The sequence below is a fragment of the Phyllobates terribilis genome, unplaced genomic scaffold (assembly GCF_046119375.1).
Source record: "Phyllobates terribilis strain yellow unplaced genomic scaffold, ASM4611937v1 Scaffold_98__1_contigs__length_5973952, whole genome shotgun sequence".
Classification (NCBI taxonomy): Eukaryota; Metazoa; Chordata; class Amphibia; order Anura; family Dendrobatidae; genus Phyllobates; species Phyllobates terribilis.
In genome coordinates this window covers 4386112-4411312 of record NW_027362858.1, presented here as the reverse complement: position 1 = coordinate 4411312, position 25201 = coordinate 4386112, and the positions used below count along the sequence as shown (strand labels likewise).

At 45.8% G+C, this 25201-nt stretch overlaps 1 protein-coding gene and 1 pseudogene across 1 annotated transcript in view; one reads left to right on the top strand and one right to left on the bottom strand.

Moving 5' to 3' along the window:
- The window catches only part of LOC141198582 (gastrula zinc finger protein XlCGF66.1-like), an 81803-nt gene extending 68206 nt beyond the window's left edge, over positions 1 to 13597 (bottom strand). Inside the window, exon 1 of the mRNA XM_073663006.1 lies at positions 13287 to 13597. The gene's annotated coding sequence lies outside the window, so the exon portion shown is untranslated. The remainder of the gene's footprint in view (positions 1 to 13286) is intronic.
- The window catches only part of LOC141198632 (uncharacterized), a 101208-nt pseudogene that overhangs the window by 30722 nt on the left and 45285 nt on the right, over positions 1 to 25201 (top strand).

The following is a 25201-nucleotide window of genomic DNA, read 5'->3' as shown; positions in this document are numbered from 1 at the left end:
CGCCAAAACATAGAAAAATGATACAAATGTGGTACCGCTGTAAACGTACTGACCCGAAGAGTAAAGCTGCCTCATCAATTTTACCACACGCGGAACAGAATAAAAAAAAAAAAAAAAAAACAATTCCTGAATTGTTGGTTTTTGTTTATTCTGCCTCCCAAAAATCGGAATAGAAAGCGATCAAAAAATGTCACGTGCCTGAAAATGGCACCAATAACAACGTCAAGTCATCCCGCAAAAAACGAGCCGTCACATGACTGTCTGCCAAAATCTGGAAAAATTATAGCTCTCAAAATATGGCGATGCAAAAACTAGATTTTACAAAAAATGCGTCTTTTAGTGTGTGACAGCTGTCAGTCATAAAAACCCCATATGATTCTGGCATTGCTGTAATCACACCGACCCGAAGAATAAAGTCGTCTAATCACTTATACCGCACAAGGAACGGCGTCAAAAATAAACTCTTGGGTTAGGATTGGGCTGGGTTTGGGGCTAGGGTTGTGCTGGGGCTAGGGTTGTGCTGGGGCTAGGGTTGTGCTGGGGCTAGGGTTGTGCTAGGGTTAGGGCTGGGGTTGGGATTTTTTTCAAAAGTAAGAAAAAAAGATGACGATATGGCGACTAGTGTTGAGAGCAAGTGCTCGCTACTTGAGTTTGCATCGGGTGCTCTGGTATGCATTTAGTATCGTGGGTATTTGAGTGACATGCTCGAGTCTCTGCCCCATATGCTTCGCGGCCAAAAAACTTTACGGGGATTGCCTGCCATGCACGAGCGATCCCCGCATGTTTTTTTTTGGGTGTCTAATAACCGTGAAACATGCGGAGCAGGGACTCGAGCATGTCACTCGAGCACACGCTGTACATGGTGCATACCTGAGTACCCGATGCAAACTCAAGTAACGAGCACTTGCGCTCAAGAATAATGAAAACTTATTCAATATGATGACCTAATGTAAACAAATAATGTGCCGTACCTCTGGGTTCAAAATGTTCACTATACACCTTAATAAAATCTTTGAGGGGTATAGTTTCCAAAATGGGGACACTTGTGGGGGAGCTCCACTGTTTAGGCACATCACGGGCTCTCCAAACGCGACATGGTGTCCGCTAACAAATTGAATGGAAAATCGGCTCAAATTGTTAGCGGACGCCATGTTGCGTTTGGAGAGTCCCTGTGTGTCCAAACATTGGAGCTCCCCCACAAGTGACCCCATTTTGGAAACTAGACCCCCCAAGGCACCTATCTAGATGCATAGTGAGCACTTAGAACCCCCAGGTGCTTCACAAATTGATTCGTAAAAATGAGAAAGTGAAAATAAAACACTTTTTCATTTTTATGAATCAATTTGTGAAGCACCTGGGGTTCCAAGTGCTCACTATGAATCTAGATAGGTGCCTTGGGGGGTCTAGTTTCCAAAATGGGGTCACTTGTGGGGGAGCTCCAATGTTTGGGCACACAGGGACTCTCTAAATGCAACATGGTATCCGCTAACAAATTGAATGGAAAATCGGCTCAAATTGTTAGCGGACACCACATTGCGTTTGGAGAGCCCCTCTGTGCCCAAACTTTGGAGCTCCCCCACAAGTGACCCCATTTTGGAAACTAGACCCCCCAAGGCACCTTTCTAGATGCATAGTGAGCACTTGGAACCCCCAGGTGCTTCACAAATTGATTCGTAAAAATGAAAAAGTGAAAAAAAAACACTTTTTCATTTTTATGAATCAATTTGTGAAGCACCTGGGGTTCCAAGTGCTCACTATGAATCTAGATAGGTGCCTTGGGGGGTCTAGTTTCCAAAATGGGGTCACTTGTGGGGGAGCTCCAATGTTTGGGCACACAGGGACTCTCTAAATGCAACATGGTATCCGCTAACAAATTGAATGGAAAATCGGCTCAAATTGTTAGCGGACACCACATTGCGTTTGGAGAGCCCCTCTGTGCCCAAACTTTGGAGCTCCCCCACAAGTGACCCCATTTTGGAAACTAGACCCCCCAAGGCACCTTTCTAGATGCATAGTGAGCACTTGGAACCCCCAGGTGCTTCACAAATTGATTCGTAAAAATGAAAAAGTGAAAAAAAAACACTTTTTCATTTTTATGAATCAATTTGTGAAGCACCTGGGGTTCCAAGTGCTCAGTATGAATCTAGATAGGTGCCTTGGGGGGTCTAGTTTCCAAAATGGGGTCACTTGTGGGGGAGCTCCAATGTTTGGGCACACAGGGACTCTCCAAATGCAACATGATATCCGCTAACAAATTGTCGGCTCAAATTGTTAGCGGATATCATGTTGCATTTGGAGAGTCCCTGTGTGCCCAAACATTGGAGCTCCTCCACAAGTGACCCCATTTTGGAAACTAGACCCCCCAAGGCACCTATCTAGATGCATAGTGAGCACTTGGAACCCCTAGGTGCTTCACAAATTAATTCGTAAAAATGAAAAAGTGTTTTTTTTTTCACTTTTTCATTATTACGAATCAATTTGTGAAGCACCTGGGGGTTCCAAGTGCTCACTATGCATCTAGAAAGGTGCCTTGGGGGGTCTAGTTTCCAAAATGGGGTCACTTGTGGGGGAGCTCCAAAGTTTGGGCACAGAGGGGCTCTCCAAACGCAATGTGGCGTCCGCTAACAATTTGAGCCGATTTTCCATTCAATTTGTTAGCGGATACCATGTTGCATTTAGAGAGTCCCTGTGTGCCCAAACATTGGAGCTCTCCCACAAGTGACCCCATTTTGGAAACTAGACCCCCCAAGGCACCTATCTAGATGCATAGTGAGCAGTTGGAACCCCCAGGTGCTTCACAAATTGATTCATAAAAATGAAAAAGTGTTTTTTTTTTCACTTTTTCATTGTTACGAATCAATTTGTGAAGCACCTGGGGGTTCCAAGTGCTCACTATGCATCTAGATAGGTGCCTTGGGGGGTCTAGTTTCCAAAATGGGGTCACTTGTGGGGGAGCTCCAATGTTTGGGCACACAGCAGCTCTCCAAACGCAACATGGTGTCGCTAACAATTTGAGCCAATTTTGCGTTAAATTTGTTAGCGGACACCATGTTGCATTTAGAGAGCCGCTGTGTGCCCAAATATTGGAGCTCCCCCACAAGTGACCCCATTTTGGAAACTAGACCACCCAAGGCACCTATCTAGATGCACAGTGAGCACTTGGAACCCTCAGGTGCTTCACAAATTGATTCATACAAATGAAAAAGTGTTTTTTTTTTCACTTTTTCATTGTTACGAATCAATTTGTGAAGCACCTGGGGTTCCAAGTGCTCACTATGCATCTAGATAAGTGCCTTGGGGGGTCTAGTTTCCAAAATGGGGTCACTTGTGGGGGAGCTCCAATGTTTGGGCACACAGGGACTCTCTAAATGCAACATGGTGTCCTCTAACAAATTTAACGGAAAATCGGCTCAAATTGTTAGCGACACCATGTTGCGTTTGGAGAGCCGCTGTGTGCCCAAACATTGGAGCTCCCCCACAAGTGACCCCATTTTGGAAACTAGACCCCCCAAGGCACCTATCTAGATGCATTGTGAGCACTTGGAACACTCAGGTGCTTCACAAATTGATTCATAAAAATGAAAAAGTGTTTTTTTTTTTCATTGTTACGAATCAATTTGTGAAGCACCTGGGGGTTCCAAGTGCTCACTATGCATCTAGAAAGGTGCCTTGGGGGGTCTAGTTTCCAAAATGGGGTCACTTGTGGGGGAGCTCCAAAGTTTGGGCACACATGGGCTCTCCAAACACAACATGGCGTCCGCTAATTATTCAAGCAAATTTTACAATCAAAAAGTCAAATAGCGCTCCTTCCCTTCCGAGCCCTGCCGTGCGCCCAAACAGTATTTTTTCCCCAAATATTGGGTATCTGCGTGCCCAGGGGAAATTGCACAACAAATTTTGGGGTCCATTTTTTCTTGTTACCCCTGTGAAAATAAAAAAAATTGGGTCTAAATTAACATTTTTGTGAAAAAAGTTAAATGTTCATTTTTTTCTTCCACATTCAAAAAATTCCTGTGAAGCACCTGAAGGGTTAATAAAGTTCTTGAATGTGGTTTTGAGCACCTTGAGGGGTGCAGTTTTTAGAATGGTGTCACTTTTGGGTATTTTCTGTCATAAAGACCTCTCAAAGTGACTTCAAATGTGATGTGGTCCCTAAAAAAATGGTTTTGTAAATTTTGTTGGAAAAATGAGAAATCGCTGGTCAACTTTTAACCCTTATAGCTCCCTAACAAAAAAAAATTTTGGTTCCAAAATTGTGCTGATGTAAAGTAGACATGTGGGAAATGTTATTTATTAACTCTTTTGTGTGACATATCGCTCTGATTTCAGGGCTTAAAAATTCAAATTTTGAAAATTGCAAAATTTTCAAAATTTTTGCCAAATTTCCGTTTTTTTCACAAATAAACGCAAGTGATATCGAAGAAATTTTTCCACAATCATGAAGTACAATATGTCACGAAAAAACAGTCTCAGAATCAGGGGGATCCGTTGAAGTGTTCGAGAGTAATTACCTCATAAAGTGACAGTGGTCAGAATTGTAAAAATTTGCCCGGTCATTAACGTGCAAACCACCCGCGGGGCTTAAGGGGTTAATGAGAAAAAAAATGAACTTTTTAGAATTTACCAAATGGCTGCAATGAAACAAAGAGGGAAAAATTTAAAGGGGTCTGAATACTTTCCATACCCAGTGTATATATTAGTATAAAATAACCCCTATACATTTAAAACCCACATCTAACATATTGATACAATAATTCACATAGACGACTATATTGTCACTGTAGTCTTCTTTCCCACACGTGTAGGGTCATCCGCGCGGATAGACACGCAACTGCCTTGCTCGTACAATTGAGCTGGTCCCTCAGCCACTGGAAACAGACATCCCGCACGACCCATCAACCCAGGCAAAAGCTTTCCTAAGGATGAATAAAAACCATTAAAAACACCAATACATCTACAATAAAACCATAAGATATTAAAAGAAACCCCCATCTACCCATTAGCCTCTATTATAGGAAGGTACTGAACCCAAAGCTTTCATTAAGTCCTGCCGGTGCTAGGGTACCCCGTCGATAGATCCACTTACTCTCCAGTTGTGCTAAAATCCTCCCCAGGTCCCCTCCTCTTGCTCCCATGGTGACTTGATCAATATCTATGATGCGGAATTCTCTTGGGCTGCATTGATGGTGATGTAAAAAATGGCGTGGTAAAGTTTTGAGTGCTAGGGTCTTCCACCGTTTTGGCTTTGATAATGTCCCTAACTTGCTCTCTTACTCAAATTTTTAATTCTTTAGTAGTAAGTCGACATATATCTTTTTACAAGGACATTGGGCATAATAAATTACGCCCTTCGAGGTACAATTTAAATGTGCCCTTATTTCAAATGTTTTGGAGCCACCAAAACTATCAAACTTCTTTGCCTTCTTCAAATATCCACACGCCTTACAAAGCCCGCACGGGAAAAAAACATTAATCTCTTTCCTGTTATCCTGTTTATCTCTACATCTCTCCGGATCATAGTGATTGTGAACCAACAGATCTTTTAAGTTTGGACTTTGCTTCGCCACCATTGAGGGTGCTGGGGGGAGGATTTGACGGAGGATCGGATCTGTTAATAGAACTTACTAGTGCTTCTGTAAAATTGATCTCACTTCAGGCCACTGATTGTTATATACCGAAATAAATCGTACCTCCTCCGATTTGTTGATGTTTTTTTTATTGCCATAAATTAATTGATCTCTTGGGGTTCGTGCTGCTATCCTGTAACCCCGTCTGATTAACCTATGGCTATATCCCCTCTTCAAACCGATTAGCCAATTCTGTCGCTTGTTCCTCAAATGTTTTCTCATTAGAGCATATCCTCTTGGCCCTAAGGAACTGACCTATTGGAATTCCTCTTATGGTGGAGGGTGGGTGTGCCAATTCTGCCTGTAACAACGAGTTTGTCGCAGTTGGTTTCCTAAATATGTCAGTAGTTATAATACCATTCTCAGATACCCCGATTTTTAAATCCAAGAAGTCCAGACTTCTTTCGAATTTATATGTTAGCCAAATATTCAAATTGTTATCATCCAGCTTGGTCATAAGCCTCTCCAAATCTCTGGCCGTAGCCTCCCACACAAACCATATATCATCAATGTATCTCATCCTTCCCTGGACCAAGTCCATCTCAACAGTGGTATCCCCCTGGAATATATCCCGCTCCCACACCCCCAAAAAAAGGTTGGCGTAGGAGAAGGAACAGGAGGCCCCCATATCGGAGCCCTGTTGTTGTAAGTAGATGTTCTTTTTGAAAATAAACACATGTCGAAGGACAAATTCCAGGAGGACCACGAGCAGCTCGGCCAGGGACAGCTTGAGACCACTTGACGTCAGATACCACGAAACCACCCTAATACCATCTTCATGTTTAATGAACGTATAAAGTGTCTCTACGTCTGCAGTGACCATGACTATATGGTCACCGAGGCAGAGGTGATCCAATCTTTGTAGGGCGGCCGTGGTATCTTGTAGGAGGGCAGGCCAGAGCCCAAGAGCTTCAAGTAGTGATCAACTACACTAGATATAATTTCACACAAACTGCCATTACCGGCAACAATTGGCCTACCTGGCGGATCAATCGGATTTTTGTGATGTTTTGGAATTAAGTCAAAGGTGGCCAAACGAGGCTGTAGTTTGCGCACCGTATCCAACAGCTCTTTTGGTATCACACCCTGTTTGAATGCCCCTTCGAGGATAGACACCAACTCATCCTGGAAAAAGGATAGGGGATTATAAGAAAGTTTTTTTATAACAATAGGGGGTATTCAGAAGTTTATATGCTAGCTTTTTGTAAAGGCTGACTGGCCAGACAACGAGGTTTACCCATTTGTCCGCAGGTTTAAAAATAACATCTTTCAATTTTTGTAAATATTTTAGCGTCATTTTTTCCATTTTACTTAGGTTAGATTTCTAAGGCGTACATTGGGAAAGATTCTCAATGTCCAAAGTGACCAACTTAGTGAATACCTCAATGGCAGGACATAGGCTGAGGGCTGGAAATTTCTTAGATTTGTTACATAGATTATGGGGAAAGTCACTAACCTCTGAATTACTTTCTGCCTCCAGAGATTCCAGGGTTTCCAATGCTTCCCTTTCTTCTCTGGTAGGAAATAGGTCACGCAACGCTGTTTTGTAATGTAATTTTTTGTAAATGAGTTTCCTTGCAAATAGATGTGTATCTTTCACCGTCGTGAACTGGTCTAGGTGATAAGAGGGAGAATAGAGTGTTAGTTGAGTTGTGGATAAGGTATGGGTAGATAAGGTAATTAATTTATCTGTCACCACCTACCTTTTATATGCAGCTGGTATCTCTTCTTTATCCAGATGTTTAGTATATATTGATCTGGATATTTTCGTTGTTTAATGTAACTTACAAGCACAGTATACAATCATGCATATGTGTTATCCTGGCACAACGTTGTGCACAACGCCCCCCGAAGAGTCTCACGCGAAACACGCGTCGGGGTCCCAGCGAGACACTGGTCCATACAGCACTATGGGTATGTTATGACTCATCTTTATGTCAGTGTCAATTTCTCTTCCCAGCCAATGTCAGTATATTTTTGGACATCAGAGAAGGTTAAACATGTCTTATGGGCACCTTTACTGTTATGATGCCAGGATAACACATATGCATGATTGTATCCTGCGCTTGTAAGTTACGTTGTCCAATTACTTGGTAACTGGATTTATTGATACTTGGATTGATAATATTGTCACTTCTTTTCATGTACCCATATTTGTGGACTCACATGGTTGTCTCTCTGTCCTTTGTGTAGTTTTCACCTATGACCTACTATTTTTTTGGTTGTGCTCTATTTAGGAGTGTCTGTGGGACATCCTTTTCATATTTTTAATACACAGTAAAACTGATTTTTTATCTGGAATAATTATGATATTGACCTGACTCTTTTTTGGGCTCTGTCACTCCACTCTTTTTTGGTAGGTTGTGCATTGTGTATAATGTAGGAACAGATTATGGGAGTAGGGAGAGAGGCAGGGTTTCATATCCAGTACCATAATTGATAAAACAGCTCCTTTTAGAGAAAAATATTATTCCTTAGTACCTGCATATACTAAACAATTTTTTCAGCTAAATAATATTCCTGGCCTATTGCTAAAATAGCGTATATTTATCTAGCAGTTGTGCGACTGGCGCAAAGCCTGCTGAGCTATGCAAACTAAACTATTTACCAGTAATTTTCCTGAGTCTGCTGTTGCCGTGTCTAATAAAGCTAAAAAAAATGACCCACACATTGCTACATACAGGGACTTTATACATAACACATCTGTGAGGGTATTTGTGAAAAATAAAGCCAGGGATTTTTTTTCATAAAGCATTTAATATGGGAAAGGGCGACGTTAAGGAACGGGGATGTGGATGTGGTGGTGCCCAAAGATCAGAAGTAGTGATGAGCGAGCGTGCTCGACACTGCTCGGTACTCGCCTGAGGATCTCACTGCTCGACATGCTTGGCGAGTATTTTTAGGATGCTTGGGCGAGAGCTCGAGTCCCTGCCCTGCATGTCTGGTACTCTTAAGAGAGCCAGTGAACATGCAGGGATTGTCTGCCACTCACTGTAATGCCGTTGCCATCTTGGTTGTGGCATTACAGTGATTGGCAGGCCGCATATCGTCATAGGGTATATATAAGACCTGGTGCCCCTATGCTCATCACAGTCTAACCCGGAAACAGGCAGAGTAGGGAGAGGTGTTGCTGTGTGAAGGACAGAATTGGCAGTGTAATAGTTAGGTATAGGTATTCCACACCAAGATAGAGATCCATCTGAACTAACAGTCCTTCTGAGGACTAATCCAGCTGCATATATTCAGTGGTGATAGCAGGAGTTAGGCAGGCAGGTTTTGTGGACACTGTATACAGCACAATAGGGTCCATTGCACGTTATGTCTGCTCCTGCTGTTACAGATATCTGTAGACATGGCCCCAGATATCAGGGGCCAGGGCTAATTTTTTTTTTATCTTAATCCTGATTAGTAGCTTAAAAAGCAATACAGTACACCATTTTGCTGCTCCATATGCTTGTTAGCAGAATACAGGCATTTTTTTTTTATTTTATTCACATTGCTGTATTGTAAAGCAGAGACAATTTTCCATCATCACACCTGATCCCATATTACTGCCGTAATAATAGACATTTTGTCGAGCGTGCCAAATATACTCGAGTTAAAGTCAGCCAGCTGTGTGTTGTTGAACCTATTCACACTTGGTGGTTGAACAATACTATACTAAAAGGCCCCAGCCTAAAACCGTGGTCATCACACCTGATCCCATATTACTGCCATAATAATACAGACATTTTGTGGAGAATACCAAATATACTCTATTTAAAGTCAGCCAGCTGTGTGTTGTTGAACTTATTCACACTTGGTCGCTGAACAATACTATACTAAAAGGCCACAGCGTAAAACTGTGGTCGTCACTAGTGTTGAGCGAATTTGTTCGGCGAATGTTCGAAAGTTTCAAATTCGGCACGAATATGGCACATTCGGATTTGTGATCACAAAGGCGAGCAAACTTTCTTAAAATCTGAAAAGTTTAAGAATTTGCACGGGACCATGAATACAGGGCAACCACGGCGTTTTGAACAGTTTTGCTAGCATAGTGCAAGTGTATGATGGGCGGTGATATGTGTCTGGTGAGTGGGTGCTGTGGAGAGCTTAGAACAGGTCAGATCAGCGGCGCACTTTTTTTTCTTTTTTCCTGTGGGCGGTAACTTTAACTGAGGAAAGCGCAGCCAGCCAATCATAGCGCAGGAAGCATCTACACTGTCCAGACATAAGGGCTTCTGCAATTGGCTGCAGAAATCACATGTCCTCTCAATATAAAAAGCGGCCATGTTCCCTTAGCACCATTATATCCATGTCACTGCTGGAGACAGACGCAGCTCAGTGTTCTCCTGTGTAATGAGAGATATTAGCTAGATAGATGGGCGCTTGTATCGTAGTCAGATAGTGTAGATAATTCCTGGCCTGTGTACCTCTGCAACCGCTGGTGCAGCACATTTTTGGTGTTCTTGTGCAAGTACTGAGATTCTGACAGAAACAGATGGCCCATGCCATACAATAGTGCTGTGCACCGCTGGTATAGAGCTCCATGTCTCAGTATACCTTCAATCTTGTTTTGCACTTGCTAATGTGATCAAGCAAGCGCAGTGCACCTTTTCATTTAGTGGGGTTGAAAACGTGCTCTGCACAGTCTGCAGAGCTTCTTATTGCAGAACACAAAATCTGTTTTTTTCTGCTGCTATTGGGATATTGAAAGCTGTGTGCACTAAAGTTTTTTTAGTGTCAGATACTATTTTAGTGGAGTTGAACTTTTCTCTTGCTACGCCCAGTCCAAAAAATATTTTTTCCTGTGCCAAAAGTCATACAGTGCTATAAGCCAGCTACTAAGTCAGTGGCGGTCAAATTCAGATGGACGCAGAACTTATGCAGAGCAACCCAAAAATATACAGCTGGCTAGATCTGCGTTTGAAATATTTGGTAGCATATATTCTATGTCATACTGGCCTCATCCACATTAAAAAAAAAGTCTTCTGTTCCTAAAGTAATACAGCAGGGGACATCTCAGTTTGAAATTGTTTGGAGAATATCTTGTCGGTTTTATCAGCCTCATGCACACTAACAAATTTCTTTTGTGTATTAGTAATGTTATACGGCAGGCCATATCTTACCTTGTCATTTAGTGTCGCTGAAATTCAGGTGTGTGCTGCGCTATTGCACAGGAAAAAAAACATATTTTTCTTTAGTTAATTGCGTGCTCCTACCACTGTATCTGACCAACATGAGTGGGAAAAAGAAAGGGCGTGGTAGAAGGGGGAATAGGCTTGGTGTTCAAGGTGTACGTGGGGTATGTGGTAATGTTAGTGAAAGCACTAGTGAACCAACACAAACAGGTCCTATCCAAAGACAACTGACAACTTATGTTAGTCCTTTGGCAGCCGCACAGCGATACGCCTTGTTGATAAGGCCCAGAAAGAGCAGGTGCTCCAGTGGATGGCAAGCTCTGCTTCTAGTGGCGTCTCCTCCTCTTCCTCAACCTCAACATCACACGCAGTACAGTCCTCAGAGGTGGCTCCCCAATTACTCATGTTTTCCCCTCGTCACAACTGGCTGTAGCGAACCACAGATGGGCGAGTCTGTAGAACTATTCACCCATTCTACACCATGGGCATCAGAAGTGTACTCCAAACAGTCACAGAGTCAAGGGGAGGAAAGCATCTGCACCGATGCCCAAATTTTTTTTAGCTTGGATTTGGGGCAGGACGAAGTAGGGTACGAGCAGGTTCCTGAACCTCATCACCAGACGTTAACCACAGGGGAGGGAGGTGATCCCAATGAGACTCAGATACCTGAGGCTCATGCGGATTGTACTGTGCTGTCAGGGCAACAAGAGGAGAGGGGTCACTCTGAGGGCGAGGAATGGGATAACACATTGGATGATGACGAGGTTGAAGATCCTACTTGGTGTGAACTCAGAGTCACGCAGCGGAGTAGCTCATCAGAGGAGATGGAGGAGGAAGACGAGGAGGTTACATTTCACCCTACGGCACAGACATGGAATGATGCAAGCACGAGGAGCACTGCATCCTTCCTTATCTAAATCTACGTGTGCCAGGGTGCATTTCACCACAGACACCAGGACGAGTAAGCATAGCCAAGGGCGTTACATCTCGCTGACTGGGCACTGGGTGACTCTGGTGGCCGTGGGGGAAGGGGCTGATCCACAAATCTTGGAATCCCCAAGGCTTGCAGAAGAAACCTCTGCATTTCCCACTTCCTCCGCTGCTTCTGCGTCCTCCACCTCCTCTAGGGCCTCCACCTGCACACTCAACCTCTGCCTTAACGAGACACACATTCTAAGGGTGCGGAGCGAATACACACCACCTCCATAATGCGCAGTCAGGGCTCACCATAATCAGGCAGTCTTCAAATTAATATGCCTTGGAAATCGCAGTCATACAGGCAGGGGCGGACACAGACTGTAGTGGGCCCCTGTGCAAGAAATTTTGGGGGGCCCCCCCTGCCCTTCATAAGGCAACAAAGTTATGTAAACATAACCCCCCATGTGCATCTCTCACCCCCCCATGTGCAGCTCTCATCCCACCCATGTGCAGCTCTCACCCCCCGTGCATCTCTCATCCCCCCCATGTGCATCTCTCATCCCCCCATGTGCATCTCTCATCCCCCCCATGTGCATCTCTCACCCCCCCATGTGCATCTCTCACCCCCCCATGTGCATCTCTCACCCCCCCATGTGCATCTCTCACCCCCCCATGTGCATCTCTCACCCCCCCATGTGCATCTCTCACCCCCCCCATGTGCATCTCTCACCCCCCCATGTGCATCTCTCATCCCCCCCGTGCATCTCTGATTCCCCCCACTCCTAGTTAATTAATTGTATTTAAAAAAAATAAAACTTGTTATACTTACCCCCATGCAATCCCTGCAGAATCCTGGCGCTCGTCCACGTCGCTGCCACCAGGTTCTCCTGACGTTCGGCCATGTGACGGCGCCACATACATAGCCATCAGCTTTTGTTTTGGCCAAAAGATTTTTAAAGCCGCCACCACGATAAGGTAGACTCTTCTGGGCGGTCCCTACTCTAACCTATTAAAATTTTCTTAAAATATCCAATACTCTTTTTAGATATATTTTTATTTAGTTTTCTTTAAGGGAATGTGTCATATACATTTTTTTTTTAAATGACCAATAATACCACATACAGGGAATACCGCCACACCATGACCAGACCACATATTACCACAACATAGTGACCGAATAATACCACACAGAAGGGAGAAAAACTGCAACACCATGACCAGACCACATATTACCACTACATTACTAATATTACCACCACATTACTAATATTACCATAAGTGTCATTATACACGGGAGCTCTATACATGGTATGTATAACGTAAGTGTCCAGGTAATACAGTGATCACCAGTGAAATTATACACAGGAGCTCTGTATATAGTGTCAGTGTACAGGTAATACAGTGACATTATACACAGGAGCTCTGTATATAGTGTACAGGTAATACAGTGATCATCAGTGACATTATACACAGGAGCTCTGTATATAGTGTCAGTGTACAGGTAATACAGGGATCACCAGTGACATTATACACAGGAGCTCTGTATATAGTGTCAGTGTACAGGTAATACAGTGATCACCAGTGACATTATACACAGTGTACATGTAATAGACTGACTCACCGGTGACGTCTCTAGGTGAAGTCCTTCATCTTCGCTTTTCTCCTTCATCCAGCACAGACCGCCATCACGTCTTCCAGCCAGGACTCGTCTCTGCATAAAATAACACAGTTATCTAGAGCACATTCCCCAACTTCTACATTACGCAGCTGAATACAGACGTGCATCCACCATCAATATATGGTTAGTTATTAGGCAACCTACCATTCCAAATATAAATTGTAATCCACCACTGTGCCCCCATTAACTGTAAATAGGCACTTAATATATAATTTAATTAGAACCTCTACTCTTTCCGCCAATTTGTTACCAGTCACACTCCTGCATCCGCAACGCCCCCTACTCTATACTTCCTGCTCCCCGCATTCAATATTTACATGCACCCCCTGCCCCAATTCATTATATCATGTCCGTGCTCTCCCCACCCCATCATCATTTATCATTTACTCTCCCCCACCCCACATTCGTTATGTGCAGCTCATTATCCCCCTACTCCCAATTCCCCCATGTGCAGCTCTCAAACCCCCCCATGTGCAGCTCTCATCCCCCTCCATGTGCCCCTCTCTCACCCCCTCCCCCCCACATGTGCCCCTCTCATCCCCCTCCCCCACATGTGCCCCTCTCTCATCCCCCTCCCCCACATGTGCCCTCTCTCATCCCCCTCACCCACATGTGCCCCTCTCTCATCCCCCTCCACCACATGTGCACCTCTCTCATCTCCCCCCACATGTGCATCTCCCATCTCCCCCCCCCCACACATGTGCATCTCCCATCTCTCCCCCACACATGTGCATCTCCCATCTCTCCCCCACACATGTGCATCTCCCATCTCCCCCACACATGTGCATCTCCCATCTCCCCCCCCCACACACGTGCATCTCCCATCTCCCCCCCCCACACACATGTGCATCTCCCATCCCCCCCCCCACATGTGCATCTCCCATCCCCCCCACATGTGCATCTCCCATCCCCCCCCCACACACATGTGCATCTCCCATCCCCCCCACACACACATGTGCATCTCCCATCTCCCCCCCTACACACATGTGCATCTCCCATCTCCCCCCCCACACACATGTGCATCTCCCATCTCTCCCCCCACATACATGTGCATCTCCCATCTCCCCCCCCCACACACATGTGCATCTCCCATCTCCCCCCCCACACACGTGCATCTCCCATCTCCCCCCCCCACACACATGTGCATCTCCCATCTCCCCCCCACACACATGTGCATCTCCCATCTCCCCCCCCACACACACACACATGTGCATCTCCCATCTCCCCCCCCACACACACACATGTGCATCTCCCATCTCCCCCCCCACACACACACATGTGCATCTCCCATCTCCCCCCCCCACACACACACATACACACACATACACATGTGCTTCTCCCATCTCTCCACTCCTAGTTAATTGTATTTTAAAAAAAAACAAAACTTGTTATACTTACCCCCATGCGATCCCTGCAGAATCCTGGCGCTCGTCCAAATCGCTGACAGCAGGTTCTCCTGACTTCCGGCCATGTGACGGCACCGTCACATGACCGGAAGTCAGGGGAATCATGAAGGCGCTGCTGCAACAGCGCAGCTCAGCGCTGAAATGTCCTGGACCCGGCGCATAGCATGGGGCCGGGGGCCCCATGAGGAGAGAGACGCACAAGAGGGGGGCCCCCGAGGGGGCCCCTACCGGCCGGGCCCCATACTAGAGTCAGGGCAGTCATGCCCTGATGGCGGCCCTGCTGAAGGCTGGAGGGGCCCCCTCTCCCTCGGGGCCCCCGTTCAATGAACCGGCTGCACGGGCGGTAGTTCCGCCCCTGCATACAGGTGAAGAGTTGTGGGCAGCTCTCCAGGCTCAGTTTGAGCAATGGCTGTCTCCGCTGAATCTAGAGCCAGGGAAGGCCATGTGCGATTACGGTGCGAACCTGTTAGCGGCCCTAGGCTGAGGCAAGCTCGCACACGTGCCTTGCATGGCTGACGTCCTCAACCTGGTGGTACAGTGATTTCTCCGCCACTATCCTGGCCTGGATGAGCTGCTTCACAAAGTACAGAAGCTGTGTGCTCACTTCCACCTTTTGCACCCCTCATGTCATCGACTTGCATCGATACAGAGGTGTTTGTCTGTGCCAGTTGACAGGTTGATCTGCGATGTGCCGACGTGGTGGAATTCCACTCTGCACATGTTGCAGCGACTATGCCAGCAGCAACGAGCTCTGATGCAGTATGTCATGACATATAGCTCGCGGCAACGCAGTACGGACTTGGAGCATATCACGTTTGAGCAGTGGGAACAGATTAAGGACCTCTGCGCCCTTCTGCATGGTTTTGAAATGGCTACTAAACTGGTTAGCACAGACTATGCCATCATCAGCTTCACTATTCCGGTCATATACATGCTGGAGCAAACTTTGAATAACCTGCGGCAGGAGGTGGTGGCCCCAGAAGAAGAGGAGGGTGCGGAAGGGATACCAATGTCTCAAATTTCCAGACTGTCGTCACACAGGTGGATGCCAAGTGACGGTGGATTATAGCGATCAAGGGGGTTTGGTGATACCAGGAAAACTGTTAGTGAAGGTGCAAGAGCCGAGGAACTAATGGAGGAGGAAGAGGTGATGGGTGAGCAGCTTTCAGAGGATGAAGAGGATAATCACCCCCTCTCATTTGAATGTGGTTTGCAGGAGGGAATGGAGGAAACAAGCATCAGCGTTATGCAGCCCACAATACAGCCTGGCTTTGGATCTACTGGAAGAGCCCGACTTATGAGTGCTTTTTTGATGCTCTATCTGCAACATGATCCCCGTATAGTTAGGATTCAAAATAATACTAAATATTGCCACTCTGTTAGATCCACGTTAAAAGAGTCAATTTTGCCAGATGCCTCCCGCTCTGGAGAGGGACCCGCTTATGTTGGGGTATCGAAACAAGCTTTTAAGCAACCTTAATAGAGGTTTTCCCCAAGATAACAGTGAGACACACAGTGTGTATCGCAGCTGTAGTCTTTCAACCTCCAGCACGTCAGTTCGTCAATGCCAAAACATTAGTAGCAGCATAGTAAGTGGCAGAAGCAATTTCTGTGAATCCTTTCACATACTTTTTGCACAACAGAGTACAAGTCTGACACGTGGTGAACGACTGGAGAGGATGGTGCAAGAGTATCTAGAGTTCAATATCAATACCATCAGGGAGGGTTTGGACCCTTTTACATTTTGGTCTTCAAAAATGGATGAATGGCCTGAGCTCGCCTCTCACACCTTAGAAGTTTTATCATGCCCGGCAGCCATCATTCTCTCTGAACCTGTCTTCAGTGCTGCTTGTAGTGTCTTGACGGATAAGTGTACCTGGCTGTCCCCTGAAAGTGTAGACTGCCTAACTTTCACCAAGATGAACAAGTCATGGATCTCCAAGGTCTTTTGCACCCCAATTGCAGACTGTACAGAGTAGGCGATGTTGTTTTGAGTGTGCTGTATTGATCTCTTGAAATTGCAGTCTGTGATATGGCTTCTGTGCCTGCTCTTGCTGCTGCTGCAGGTTTTAGGCCCTAATTTTGGGAAATGTGGAGAATTCTGATTGTGTCTTCATCCATTGGGTTGGCTGTAGTGGGACATGTTTGGGTCTGTGTTAAACTACATGTAGTCTGATGACATTGATGCCACTTCGGTGGTGTTAGGCCCACATTTAGGGCAATGTGAACACTCCTGGTTAGGTCTCCATCTCCTGGGTTGGCTGTACTGGAAGAGGTGTGGGTCTTATTTACACTATTTGTACAGTAGTGAAATTGATGCCACTTTGCTGGCGTCTGCCACAATTTTTTTAAATGTGGGGAATCCTGATTGGGTCTCCATCTATTGTATTGGCTGTAGTGGAACTGGTTTAGGCCTCCTTTGCAATACTTATACTCTAGTGAAATTGATGCCACTTCGGTGGTGTTTCTTAGGCCCTCATTTATGGCAATGTGAACACTCCTGGTTAAGTCTCCATCTCTTGGGTTGTCTGTACTGGAAGAGATCTGGGTCTCATTTACACTCTTTCTACTGTAGTGAAATTGATTACACTTTTGCTGGCGTCTGCCGCTAATTTTTGGAAATGTGGGGAATCCAAAATGGGTCTCCATCCATTGGCTTGACTGTAGTGGAAGAGGTTTTGGTCTCCATGCATTTCTATAGTTATACTGTAGTGAAATTGAGCATTTGGTGCAGATATTATTCTCCTCAAATGGGTACACAAACATGATAAACTCGAAATTGATTTTCAATAAACAACCATCAGCCGCCCCATCAAACACCTCTGCTGCTTCTTCCTCCTCCTCTGTTACCGTGCCAAATTGTGTCACGCAGGTGTCCGACAGAACCAGCTGTATACCCGCTGCAGTTAGGCTGAGTGACAGCCCGTCAGCTGTAAGTGAAGCGGACATACCTGCTGTGTTTGTTTCTCTGAGCACACCACACGTTTCTCAATCCACCTTAACATCTGCACCTCACTCATGGTCTATCGGTTTGTCTATTTCACCATACTCTGCCCTCTCTCAGCCCTCAATCCCGCTGTTGTGGTCACGTAAAAGATTTTCATCCTACACATGACAAAGCTAAGAGGTTGAACTCCACCATCTCCAATCTGTTGGCCATGGAAATGGTGGTCTTAGGCCCTATTTTTTACATGTAAATACTTCCGATTGAGTCTGCATCTCCTGGGGTGGCTGTAGTGGGACAGGTATGGGTCTGCGTTAAACTACTTGTAGTCTGATGACATTTTTGCCACTTCGGTGGTGTTAGGGAGGGCAATGTGAACACTCCTGGTTAGGTCTGCATCTTTGTGGTTGGCTGTACTGGAAGAGGCGTGGGTCTTATTTACACTATTTCTACAGTAGTGAAATTGATGCCACTTTGCTGGCGTCTGCCACTAATTTTTTTTTAAATGTGGGGAATCCTGATTGGGTCTCCATCTATTTAGTTAGCTCTAGTGGAACCTTGCTGTTCTGCAGTCTAAGTTGTGTAAGGTTGCGTACTAGTCCTTGCTGCACTCCTGATACAGACTCTGCCTGCTGCACTCCTGATACAGACTCTGCCTGCTGCACTCCTGATACAGACTCTGCCTGCTGCACTCCTGATACAGACTCTGCCTGCTGCACTCCTGATACAGACTCTGCCTGCTGCACTCCTGATACAGACTCTGCCTGCTGCACTCCTGATTAGTGTTGAGCCACCCCCGTAGTGTTCGGGTTCGGTTCGGTTCGTCGAACACCGGGATGTTCGAGGAACTGTTCGTCGAACACCTTAGAACAGGGTTCCCCAACTCCAGTCCTCAAGGCCCACCAACAGGTCATGTTTTCAGGATTTCCTTAGTATTGCACAGGTGATGGAATTATTGCCTGTGCAGGTGATGCAATTATCACCTGTGTAATACTAAGGAAATCCTGAAAACATGACCTGTTGGTGGGCCTTGAGGACTGGAGTTGGGGAACCCTGCCTTAGAACACCGTCGAACACCGTTAAAACCAATGGCAGGCAAAAAAAACACATAGGAACACATAGAAAACACCTTCAAAGGTGTCCAAAAGCTCACAAACTGCTCAGAAGACGCTTTCTTTAAAAAAGCCGGCCGGCAATTCAGCAGCGGCATACACCGGTACCCGACAATTTAGACATGAAGGAATAGAGCATCACACATAGATTAGATAGATAGAAACATGTCAGTCACATATATATGAAGTACAGTGACAGTGTTGCTTACTGTACTTGTCATTTAGTGTAAAGGATTTATTAAAAAATATAATAGTGTTTTCGTGCACCGTCTCTTTAAAAAAGCCGGCTGGCAATTCAGCAGCGGTACCCGACAATTTATAACAGACAGAATAGAGCTTCACACATAGATTAGATAGATAGAAACATGTCAGTCACATATATATGAAGTACTGTGACAGTGTTGCTTACTGTACTTGTCATTTACTGCAAAGGATTTATTAAAAAAAATAATAGTGTTTTCATGCACCGTCTCTTTAAAAAAGCCGGCTGGCAATTCAGCATCTGTACCCGACAATTTAGAATAGAAGGAATAGAGAATCACACATAGATTAGATAGATAGAAACATGTCAGCCACATATATACGAAGTACAGTGGCAGTGTTGCTTACTGTAATTGTCATTTAGTGTAAAGGATTTATCAAAAAAAATAATAGTGTTTTCATGCACCGTCTCTTTAAAAAAGCCGGCCGGCAATTCAGCAGCGGTACCCGACAATTTATAACAGACAGAATAGAGCTTCACACATAGATTAGATAGATAGAAACATGTCAGTCACATATATAATAAGTACAGTGATAGTGTTGGTTACTGTACTTGTCATTTAGTATTAAAATAAAGGATTTATTATTAAAAAAAATTGGCGTGGGGTTCCCCGTAATTTTAGTCTCTAGCGGAGGTTAAGCAGACAGCTGGGGCAGATGTTTGAAGCCTGGGAAGGGGGTAATACCCACGGAGCTTCCCAGGCTACTAATATCAGCCCCCAGCTGAATACCTAGCCTTTACTAGCTATTAAAATGGAGGACCCCCCCAAAAAAAAATGACGTGGGGTCCCCCCTAATTTAATAGCTAGAAAAGGCTAGGCAGACAGCTGGGGGCTGATATTAATAGCCCAGGAAGGGAGCCATGAATATTGGCCCCCTCCCAGGCTAGAAACACCAGCCGTCAGCCGCCCCAGAAATGGCGCATCCATAGGATGCGCCAATTCTGGCACTTAGCCTCGCTCTTCCACGCTGCCCTGGTGCGGTGGCAGGGGGTAATAGGGTTGGGGTTGATGTCAGCTTATAATGCCAGCTGACATCAAGCCCAGGTTAGTAATGGAGAGGCGTCTATAAGACACCCCCATTACTAACCCCATAGTCAAAGTTAAAAAAAAACCACAAACACCCAGAATAAAGTCCTTTAATTGAAATAAAGACACAATTCTTTATTGTTCTAAATTAAACCATACTTACCATCACGCCCATTCCAGCTGAAGCCAACGATCTCCTGCAATAAAAGAAAAATAATAAAGCAACCTCATCCTCCAATAACGATTCCAGCCAATTTTGCATTCCAAAAGTCGAATGGTGTTCCTTTCCTTCCGAGCCCCCAAACACTAGCTTTCCACCACATATGAGGTATCAGCGTATTCAGGAGAAATTGCACAACAAATGGTATGGTGCATTTTCTCTTTTTATTATTCTGAAAATGCTAAATTTGGGCATAAAACAGAAGTTTTGTGGTAAAAATAAGATTTTTTTATTTTCTCAGCTCAACGTCATAAACTTCTGTGAAGCACTTGTGGGTTCAAGGTGCTCACCACATATCTTGATAAATTCCATGAGGTGTCTAGTTTCCAAAATGGGGTCACTTGTGGGGGTTTCCACTGCTTAGGCACATCAGGGGCTCTTGAAATGCAACATGGCGTCCACTACCGATTCCAGCCAATTTTTTGTTGCAAAAGTCGAATGGTCTTCCACCTCATATGAGATACCAGCGTATTCAGGAGTAATTGCACAACAAATTGCATGGTCCATTTTCTCATGTTAGATTTGTGAAAATGCAAAATTTTGGACAAAAGGAAAATTTTTGTGGTAAAAAAATAAAATGTTCATTTTTTTCCATTCACATTCCATTAGTTCCTGTGAAGCCCCTGAAGGACTTATAAACTTCATGAATGTTGTTTTGAGGACCTTGGGGGGTGCAGTTTTTAGAATGGTGTCACTTTTGGGTATTTTCTGTCATATAGACCCCTCAAAGTCGCTTCAAATGTGATGTGGTCCCTAAAAAAATGGTTTTGTAAATTTTGTTGGAAAAATGAAAAATCGCTGGTCAACTTTTAACCCTTATAGCTACCTAATAAAAAAAAAATTTGGTTCCAAACTTGTACTGATATAAAGTAGACATGTGGGAAATGTTATTTATTAACTATTTTTTGTGAAATATCTCTCTGATTTAAAGGCATAGGAATTCAAAGTTTGAAAATTGTGACATTTTCAACATTTTCGCCAAATTTCCATTTTTTTTTCACAAATCAACGCAAGTCATGTCAAAGAAATTTTACCAATGTTGTGAAGTACATGTCACAAAAAAAAACAAACAGTCTCAGAATCAGGGGGATCCGTTGAAGCGTTCCAGAATTATTACCTCATAAAGTGACAATGGTCAGAATTGAAAAAAAATGGCCTGGTCACTAACCTACAAAGTGGCTCGGTCCTTAAGGGGTTAAACGGAGTATAATTATTATTATTTATTATTATAGAGCCACTAATTCCTTGGTGCTTTACATGTGTAAAAGGGTATACATAGCAAACAATGAGTACAATAATTTGAACAAAAATTAATCACCGACTGGTACAGGAGGAGAGAGAACCCTGCTGGCGAGGGCTCACAATCTACAAGGGATGGGTGAGTACAGTAGGTGAGCCACCAAGTGTGAATAGTTTGGAACAACACACAACTGCCAGGCTTTAAATGGAATATAAAGAACGCCTTGTAAACACCACAACACACGGCTCCACTTCATACACCTCGTACACGCACGGCTCCACTCTGTACACCTCGTACACGTAAAGCTCTGCTGCGTACGCCTTGTACATGCACGGCTCCGCTTCGTACCCCTTGTACATGCTGTGAAGGATCAGCTATTGGGTAGGCGCAGTTTCACACAGGAATGCAGCCTGCAGGTTCCAAAACAAACTGGTGGTTTATTAAATGTCCATAAACCAACCAGGAAAACAAAACATAACAGGCTTTTTTTGGCACAAAAAGGTATAACAGGATAAAACTCAAAATAACCAGTCCATATGCAGCACGGCTTCAGACGTTTAAATGTAGTGCTTTTCTGTGCCTCCAGAAGACTCTGGGCAGCACATGCAAGGTCTGCTCACCTTGCATAACACACTGAGACAGGCGCAGCTGTCTTAAATCAGGCCTTCCAAGACCTGGACTGGAGGTAAGTGAGCAGCTGATCCCCTCCCCCAGCTTTTTTAGCTGCTCGTAAAACCCGGCCCTTTAATCCGGGCCCATTAACTCCCTCTCAGCACTATGGGTGCTGGAGCCTGCTTTTTCGGGTCCTACATCACCGAAGCTTGGTAATTCGGGGACACATACCTCCCGTCCACGACCTGTCCGGTAGCAACCTTACATACCCCTCTTCTGCCCAAAGCGGGGGCCTTGGCACCTTCTGCCACCATACAACAGACCCTTGACAGGGCATCAGCATTCCCATGTTGTTTCCCAGGCCTATGCTCTACCTGGAAACTAAAATCTTGTAGGGCTAGGAATCATCTAGTTACTCGGGCATTGTTCCCCTTCTGTTCTCGCATTCACCGCAGTGGGGCATGGTCCGACACTAACCTGAACCTTCTACCTAACAGGCAATATCTGAGAGTGTCCAATGCCCACTTGATGGCTAAACATTCTTTTTCCACTATAGAGTAGTTCTTGTCGCATGTGGACAGTTTCCGACTGAGGTACATTAGAGGGTGTTCGTCTCTGTTAATCTCCTGGGACAAGACTGCTCCCAGCCCGACATCCGATGCATCCATCTGAACCACAAACTCTTTGGAGAAGTTGAGCGCCACCAAGACTGGCTGTTTACAGAGGGCCAGTCTCAATTCCTGGAAGGCCACTTCAGCTTCCGTGGACCACTTGGCCATAGCTGACTTCGTCCCTTTCAGCAGATCCATCTGCTATCAGGGCAAAGTTAGGGACAAATCTTCGATAGTAGCCCACGATGCCTAGAAATGCCCTGACCTGCTTCTTCGAGAGGGATTGTGGCCAGTTCAGGATTGCCTCGACCTTATTTATTTGTGGTTTTATTTCCCCTCTACCAACCACGTAGCCCTGATACTTTGCTTCCTCAATCTCCATGGCACATTTCTTCGAGTTGATGGTAAAGCCCGCCTTCCTTAGGGCGTCAAGTATGGCTTGAACTTTTCCAAGAATACTTTCCCAGTCCTGGCTGAATATGATGATGTCATCTAGGTAGGCCGCTGCATACTTTTTGCAGGGTGCTAAGATCCAGTCCATGGCTCTCTGGAAGGTGGCCGGAGCTCCCTGCAACCCAAACACCATCCTGATGTATTGATAACATCCGTTTGGCATCGAGAAGGCAATCTTCTCCTTGGCTTCTTTGGACAGGGGAATTTGCCAATATCCTTTGGTGAGGTCCAGGGTGGTGATGTACCGAGCGGGTCCTAGCCTTTCAATAAGCTCAGCTAACCTAGGCATTGGGTAGGCGTCGAACTTCAAGACCTCGTTCAGCTTCCTATAGTCGTTGCAAAACCGTGATTCTCCATCTGGTTTCGGCACTAAGACTATAGGACTGGACCAGCCACTCTTGGACTCCTCAATGACTCCCAGGTTCAGGATCCGCTTCACCTCTTTCGAGATCACCTCTCTGCAGGCCTCTGGGCTCCGATATGGTTTTAGGTTGACACGAACATGAGGCTCTGTGAGTACTTCATGCTCTATGGCCTGAGTGAGTCCTGGCAACTCCGAAAACAGGTCTTTATTTCGCTGTAGCAACTCTGTGCACTGTTGCTTTTGGGCACGTGACAGTGACTCTGCCACCTTGACCTCTTTCACATCAGCGTCAGGCTCAGCCACTAAACACGAAGCTTCCACGGGTTCCCTATCTCGCTATGGCTTAATCAAGTTGACGTGGTACACCTGGTAGGGCTTCCTTCTCTCTGGCTGGTGGAGTTTATAGTTGACCTCACCAACCTTTTCATCTATTTCGTAGGGGCCCTGCCATTTCGCCAGGAATTTGCTCTCTGTTATGCACACGCCCGGGCAAAGCGGCGTGTGCGTGTGATTGGTAGTGATTCCACTGGACCGTGCCGGAGAGTGTATGCCTGGAGGGGCGTGACTAAGTATTCACCCGATCCGACCAGGGTCGCACGACGGCATACGACACCAGTGCACCAAGGAGGAACCGAGCAGAGGGACCAGGTGCTACTCCAGGACAGACCCCGGACACGGCTGTTGACCCACACAGGGGAATACAGGAACAGGCTGGTAGGCTGGCACACAGACTGGAGGGTATAGGCAGGCACGACTGGTATGCAGGCAGGCGGGTATGCAGGCAGGGAGGTAAAGGCAAGCACAGCTAGAGTGCAGACAGGGAGGCACTAGCAGGTAGGAACACAGGCGGGATAGAACCCAGTACACACCGGGACTCAGGAACAATACAGGCAGGATAGGGCCCAGTACACACTGGGACTCAGGAACATTACAGGCAGAGGGGTACAGGCAGGGCAGGACAGGACTGCCGGAGCAGCGGGCAGAAGCAGGGCAGGACAGGACTGCCGGAGCAGCGGGCAGAAGCAGGGCAGGACAGGACTGCCGGAGCAGCGGGCAGAAGCAGGGCAGGACAGGACTGCCGGAGCAGCGGGCAGAAGCAGGGCAGGACAGGACTGCCGGAGCAGCGGGCAGAAGCAGGGCAGGACAGGACTCTGTTCACACGGAACAGACAGGAAGGGAAAGACAGAGCCAGACACCCACAGGGTACTTGCAGTGAAGTAGCGAGTGGACCACAAACTCACAAATGGGAGTACAGAGACAACAGGCAGGAGTTAGGTACGAGTTCAGACTCTGCAGAAAAAGGAAGGGAACAGACATAGAGGCAAAACAGGTAAGGGATAGGAGAGAGTTCAGACTGGAACTGAGTGTACGAAGGAGACCGACACTGCAGCGGGATACAGGAGCGGGTCTGGGAATACTGCCCCCAGAGAGGCGGAACGAACAGGCAAGGAGCGTGTTCAGACAGGACAGACAAGATACAAGAGCGGGTCTAGGTAAACGGCCCCTAGAAGGCGGGAGGAACAGGCTAGGAGCGTGTTCAGACAGGACAGACAAGATACAGGAGCGGGTCTAGGTAATCGGCCCCTAGAAGGCGGGAGGAACAGGCT